The 7,486-nt window shown below is 41.0% G+C and overlaps 1 long non-coding RNA gene across 1 annotated transcript; it reads left to right on the forward strand.

Moving 5' to 3' along the window:
- The first annotated feature begins 342 nt into the window (after positions 1-342).
- On the forward strand, positions 343-3,859 carry LOC306805895. The gene is made up of 3 exons (XR_013775325.1): positions 343-509; positions 1,336-1,443; positions 2,617-3,859. It is a non-coding gene; the product is annotated as an uncharacterized lncRNA (long non-coding RNA).
- The last annotated feature ends 3,627 nt before the right edge of the window (positions 3,860-7,486 follow it).

Genomic DNA, 7,486 nt, shown 5'->3' on the forward strand with positions numbered 1-7,486 from the left:
TTCTTTTTGATGTATGATTTTTTCAGTTTCTTCAGAGAGTCAAGGAAATGTATCAATACTTTGTGGAGGATCAGCATTTCAGTCTGTGTTTATAGAAAATGTCTGTATATCCCATTTAGACACAACATCACTCTGACTGAGCTTCCTTCATATCTGAACTTAAAAGTTTCTCCCTTCTGCACGTAATATCAGTATTAATAGATTCATTTATGAGTAATAGCTGGCAAGTTTCCAGCATGTAAGAGTGTCTGAAGAAACCTTAGTGCAAAGCCAATTTCCTACAGCAGAGATAAGCTGCACTTCTGATAACAGCACCTTTTCAAGGAATTGCTGAGAGAGAGGACAAGTGACACATTTGTGTATTTACTGGTGTCAGAACTGGATGAGGTGCTGGATTGGCTGCTGAGCACTCTGCAGTGTGCACCCTTCAGGGTTTTGGCAGTGTCAGCTCTGAGCTACGTCACCTCCCTCTGGCTGAACAAACTCCCTGCAATCTTGTCCAAGCGTAGGTAAACACAACTTCCATTCCAAACAGGTTGGTCTGGCTGCCTTATATGGATTAAACTGGGACAAAACCAAGGGCAAGCAGGGCTTTTGGCACAGGAAAAAAAAAATAAATTGGCTTATAAGAGTTTTGAGTCCATTATCAATTACTGGAAAGAATTCCTATTGGGAAGTTATGGAGGTTTAACAAATTTTAGGTTTTCAGTGAGAGTCTGTGGGCAAGTCTAAGAATTAGACTCAGATGATTGCTTGGAGAATATCTCCAAACTTTTTTGGCTTGGATTATGAACTGAGCCCTGCCCAATCTTCCAACTTCAATTAAAAGCAGGGACATCAAGCATGCCTATAATATTTGAAGATTTCTGCCATGTAGAATATGATGTGGCTGTAACAAAATGCAGACCATTTCCTGTGCTGTTCTTGCTTAACATAAATACTTGTGTGCTCACTGTATAGTACACATGCACAAATATTAAGCATATTAAAAACCAATCTTAACAACAGTGCCTAACAGCTCTTATTCATGCTTTGAAGACTGACAGTTAATTGTCTATTATTTGACCAGCTGTTGCAGCATCTCAGCATGATGAGGCTTTATGTGCTACATACTTGTAATAACAAATAAAGCTGGATGGCAGGGATAAAAGGTCCCTCTTGAAATTAAACACTGTATAAAATATCAGATTTCTCTCCTGGCAGGTAAAAGTAACTCAGAAAAAATAAGGTAAAATGTGACTACTTGTGTTGAGAACTTAGAGGGACATGCATAGCAACAAAACAATGTGAATTAGCTTGAATTAGCTGATTATTCAGGACTTTTTTTTTCTGAAGACAGATGCTTCTAATAGTGGGGAGTAGAAAAACCAAACCAGAGAAAAAAACTTTTCCCTGGGTCCTTGAGAATGTACTGGTGGATGGAGGAGTTGAAGAATTTGAAAGGTAAAGGAAGTGTGTGGGCTTGCTGCTTTTCTTTTTGGCTCTGTTTTGATTTTTTTTTTTTTTTTTCCTTGTCCACAGACAGTAACTGTTACACATTCCCATTCTGGGAATGCTTTGACATCATCAGATGCAATTGTTTTCTTGCTTTGGTATGATGTGTTACTCACAGGAGGAGGCAAAAGGGTTCCAGCAGCAGGTGGTGCAGGTGTGGTGTGGTTGCAAAGATACAAATGTACTTGAAGTAAAACTTCTCCCATGGAAGATGCTGGATTTGAGAACTGAATTAGGGAGTTGTAATTAAAGAAGGGATGTTGTGTATTTTTTAATGTGATCTTCAACAAGGAATGAGAGGGGAAACATGGAGTTGAAACAAGTACAGAAGCAAGTAATGGTTTAAGAAACAAATAACTGTTTATCTAAGCTAGCTAAAGGCTGTGATTTTTGTCAGTGCTCTTGGAGAAGTTGCTCATTTTGTGAGTCCAGTTGGGTTTGTGTGTGTGTGAGATTAGCCACAGGTTCCCTGGGAGCTGCTGGGACAGCTGCAGTCCTGCTGTAAGCAGTGCTGGGTAATTCCATTCTTTCTGGGAGCTGCTGAGGACTTCCAAGTGCCTTAGGGGATGTCCAAACAGATCTGACAGTGGTGTTACTTCCCAAAGCACGAATTAAAAAGGGAGGGAAGCACAGGACCCGCAGCTCTGTGGCAGGAATCATGAGCTGTGTCCAGCTGCTGGCATTCCCTTCTCCCTGGGCAACTGCACTTTATTAATATAAAAATATTATGAGAGACAGAACTGGTCCTTCTTGCATGCTCTAATCAATGCAGCTTTGCAGGGCTGGAAAGGATAAGTGTGAAAGGGTGTAACTTGCCTGTTCCTGATCTTTTCCCCAAATGCTGTTTTTTGTGAAACTGCCTTTGAAATCTGTCTTCTGTATCACAGGGAAATTCTTCTTTTGTTCCCCTATTCCATGTCTAACTTCTTGTTCATTCTCTTTCCTGATCAGTACCAGTGCAGGACTGATAAAAGAATAAAATATAGATGTATGGCTCATAAAATTGCTACAATATATAAAACATAAATGATATTAACTTTATATGAAAGCAATTTATTTATCAACTTTTTCTTTCAAAGCACCACTTTGGTTTTTTTTGTTCTTTTTTGTTTGATGCTATAGGTATAGCCACATCCCTCTTGTGAGGCTGCACTTCTTGTTTCTCACTTATCTGAGAATCTGTCTGGGATTAATTCTGCACTGGATAGTGTGGTTGCATCTGCCATCTCATTTGTCACTCTGCAGTGGAGCAGAGTACACCCTGTGCTTTTAGCTTCAGTGAGCTTTATTGCTTATTAATTGTCACAGACCTTAATAATTTGCTGATGTAAATTATTTTCAAGTCTTGCACTTCACATTAGAGAAGGTTAATGGCAAGCAGCTGAATTTAAATGACAAACCTAATGGTGCAATTGTTTTGTGACAGGGTTCTCTAGACAAGGGGCAGTAACAATTTCAGTTCCCTGAATGTGTTAGGGGACCATGTTTTTGTTATCACCCAAAACAAGGCTCTGCTCTGCCTATCCAGGCAGGATTGCTGTGTGCATCCATCAGCAGAGCTGTTTGGCCAAGGGAAACAAAGAGGAATGGTGCTCCAAACAGACTAAAAATAGCAACAGTGGTGAAGAGACCAAAAGCAATTTTAATTCATTGCAAACCAAAGGAATGCTGAGTTCCTATAATGGTATTTCCCATTGGATTCGAATTTCCCCCTTTACAGCACTGGTCATAAATACTTTTTTCATTGCTTCAGTGATGTTATTGCACATCTGGACTAAATGTGATCAGTCTTGGGTACTGCTGGTGGATTTGCAGGAGTGGACTGTGCACAAGCTGGGAGGGAGAAGCAAACTTCTGATATCCTTCACATATGGTAGTTTTTAAATTGTTTGTGAGGGCTTGAGGGAGTTTTATGTTAGGCTGAATGGGAAGCCAGGTCTTTTTATAGTTTTGTTTCTCTGCTTTCTTAGGTCTTGTTATTTCTAGTCTTGCAAGAGTGCTGTTCTAATTAAAACATTCTGCCTTCTGAAGCCTGTTGAACATATGTCAATTGTGTTTTTAAATTGAAAAAAAAGGTCAAATAAAATGGAATGAGAGAAGTCTGTTGGAAACTTTAATTTTCTGCTTTATGTTTAGATGTTTGGTGAAGTTTGCTTCTCTAAATGCCTCTGTATAATTAAATGATTACGAGTAACTGTTTTGTGGGTTTTTAAGCTGTACACATTACAAATAATTTTCTAGTATAAAAATACAGAATTATGCACTCTTACAGAAATAGAAACTGCAATTCAAGATAGCTTGATGTGGTAATGTGGATATTCTGCCTTTAGATGGAAATCTTAGATGAATCTGTCTTAATAAAGCGCTGAGGTTTATTTATGTGTCCTGGTTTTTAACCCTGTTTCTTTGAGCACTAACAATTACCATTATTGTCTTGGTAGTAACCCCTCCAGCTTTCCTGTGGCTGATGGATTCACTAAGCAGAGCATTTAGGCTGCCCTGTCTCGTGGGTGCAGTGTTTGTAGCAGGTGAGGGAGCCCCAGGCTGCTGTGGTGACTTTTCCATTTCCATTGCTTTCTGCTGTTTGTTTTATTTGAGGCAATCCTCCCCTAGGAAACCTGAAATGCCCCCTGTGTCTCATTGTTTCTTACCTCTTTTGACTCCTCCACGTGTTTTTGGGGGATTTTTTTGTTTGTTTTTCATAGCAGCATGTGCTAATGCCTTGGGGCTTTCCATGAGGACTACCAGCATTAACATAATGTAAATACATGACAGTCAAGTCCTCTCTGTGCAGAAATCCTTTCAAGTTACATCACTGCTGGAGCCTGACAGCCTCAGATTCATGAGTGCTTTAATCAAAGCAGCTTCTCAGCAGTGGTTATAAACTTGTGCTAGTGGGGTCAGGTAGCTCTTGGCACTGGAAATTATCTTTCTTCTGCTTATGTGAAGTGCAGGTGGAGTAGATTAACACCTTTCCACAAGTGTGGGTGTGCTCCAGCTGGCTGGCTTTGCCTGTAAACCGCTGGATGCTGGGTAGAGCAGCACTTCTTATAGCCAAAATGGCTGTATACCAGTACAGGTACAAAATCTGGAAGAATTCTTTCAAAATCTGTGGAAGAATTGCCCTCAGGATCATTTAGACAATGAGCTTCATGCACCACTGCAAAATAACCAGTAATTCCAGGCTAAGCTGTTAAAGGCAAAATTATTACCATAATCTGCTAAACATTTACCTATTAGATAAAATCTTCACTAGATTTCATCTTTGCTATTTGATCTCCTAAAAAACCTCCCTGAAGATTTTTCAGTGCTGTGCTTTGCAAGTTTATTGGAGAAGCAGGGCTAGGCAAAGCACAATTATCCTGATAATTGGGGGAGGTTTTTTGGGTTTTTTTGTTTTTTGGGGGTTTTTTTGCGACTTCCCACTTCTATAATTGTCACTAGAGGTGGATTTCTCCCACTCCTCCCTGCTTAGCAGTGTAAAACTACCAGGTTTAAATGTCAGTGACCTGAGCACCCAGTGTAGTGCAATTGCAAAGACAACACAGGTTAATCATCCCCTGAGCACTTTTATCCTGCTTGAGCACAAATTGTGCTGCAGGGAAGTCACTGCCATGCTGAAGAACAGCAGCAGGAGTTTCCCCATTGTGATTTGGTTGGAGGAGCTGGGGGCTTTGCTGTGCACTTTTCAGTGGTGCTTTGGGACACATTAGCCAGCCTGATTATGAGCAGAACGTGGTGATGCTGGAAGGATCTGTAGGGATGGAGTGGAGAGAGGTCTTTAAAGCAGCATCAGGTTACTCCTGAGAGAGTGTGAGCTGTGGTAGATGTTAATCTACAGCCAGTGCCATGTGCACAATATGAATCTTGAGTCACTTAAACATCAAACCCTTTAAAATCTTTTTAAAAGCCCTTTAAAATATGTGACTGGTAAATATGCTTTAAAAAAGATTTCTGTATTGAAATAAAAATATAGAAGGCAGATGGAAAGGGAAGGCATTTGCAGAGATACCTAGATAAATATATAAATAGAATATATTCTAGGAAATGAGCAGGGTGCCCACCAGCAGGAACTGTTACAAAGATACAGCTAAAATGAAAAGTAGTGAAAGTGTGAAGATAATGAGGAAAAAAAAAAGTAACGTCTTCACTGGTATCTCAACTAAAATGAGATTACATGCATTAGTTATAAAATCCTCTTTCATTATTAAAAAGATTATTTCAACAACAGACACAATTATGAGTAAAGAAAACATGGGCAGTGTTTCATAGGCTAGATATTTCTTCCTTTTGAAGTTTTTCATTAAATGCAGATTTTTTTTTTAATTATTATATTCAGAACTAAGCATGTATTTATAGGTAAAGTAATTAATGGAAAATGTGAATGGTTACTGCTGTTGAGAATTCATGTAATCTGCCATGGTCCTGAAAGACTGACTGGGTCATGTATTCTGAACAATAAGAATTACAAATGTCTGAAAACTGTTTTTACAAGATTTGGGAATTCTTTCCTTGAAATGCATGCAGGAAAAATTACAGCCCTGCTCTCTTTTTCTTCTCAAAGGTGAAGTAGATCATGGCAGGAAGGAAATACCTCCATGAAATAATTGAGTAGGTAACAATTTCTTCAGGGGGAGGTGTGGAAATCTTGTTCTTATTTTCTTGTTCTTATTTACTCACCTGTTTTTATTTTCTGAGGTCATTGCTGGAGCCAACACTGGCACGTGAGGAGTGTGGGAGAAGAACCTGTTTGCCTTGGCTGGTGCTGTGTGTGGTGGCAGCCCCTGTGACGTGTGTTCTGGGCAAGCTGTGACCTGAGACTGGAGAGCCAGGCAAGCCAGGACACTAGACAGGGGTGGCAGAGCAAATCTGGGAGGAGCTGAAGGTGCCACCTTCCATCAGGGGCTGGCAGATGTGGCAGCAGTTTGCATTTCATGAGCAGCAGGAAAAGCAGTGTCAGGGTAATTAATCCACAAACACCAGAGCTCTGTGTCCAAAAAGCAGACAGAGGAGTCCTGTAACTTTATTGGAATAAAGGGAGAGGCCATGGGGCATTCCCCTGGGGTCTCTCAGATATTTGGAGGACCCAGCCTCCTTTTTATCCCAATTTCCCATCTGCATTTCCCTCTCTCCCCATGGGCTGAGGTACTTGAGAGGCACAGACTTCCCAGAACACCTGATACCTGAGATTCCCCTCTAATGTGCAACCCTCCCTTTCAATTTTTAGTTCTTATGGAATTCATTGTATTTCCCCATTGCTTCTTTCATCTTCCAATATCCAATTCCATTTATCAGCAAACCTGCAGTTTGTTTGTAAAGGCAAATATATTTTTTTCCACTCATCAATCAGTGGAATCCATCCCATTGTTCCTTTTATCTCTCAGTGCTGGTTTTGTCTACCAGCAGACCCAGAGCCTGTTTGTAAAGACAAATCCCTCATTGCTGTCAGAGCTGTGGGATCCAGCTGTGGTTTGGGGCTGTGCCTGGCCCAGCCTGGCAGGGCAGGGTCTCAGTGCCATGGCACTGGGCAGGCAGGCAATGCTCACATCACATCTGACACCAATTTTAGGGTTCCCACTGAATACAGGTTGAAGGTCTGTGGGGCCCTGTGCCTTACAGGGGGTGGGTTTGGGGAAGAGGAACTGCAGCCTTGTTTGTGGCCCCATGTGAAGCTTCAGGTCTGTGCACCCAATGCAGAAATCTAGGGAGAGGATGTGGCACTGGAGAGCTGGGCTTGGGAAGGAGGTTTGCAGCTCATTGCTGCAGGTTTGCCCTGCTTGAAACCCCTGTTGGTGTGATCTGCTCAGTGTGGACCTGCCCCATGCCCCAGTTTTGTGAGATGCACATTCTCACAGTGAGGAGTGGTTCTTAGTCCCTGGGTAGTTATATTGTATTTGGAGTTGAGCAAAATCTGAGGTACAGGACTCTTGAGATAATTGTCATGGAGAGGAAAAGAATTTTATAGACAAACACTTATTGAAAGGTTGTTTCA

Source organism: Erithacus rubecula, assembly GCF_903797595.1.
Source record: "Erithacus rubecula genome assembly, chromosome: 10".
NCBI classification, from domain to species: Eukaryota; Metazoa; Chordata; class Aves; order Passeriformes; family Muscicapidae; genus Erithacus; species Erithacus rubecula.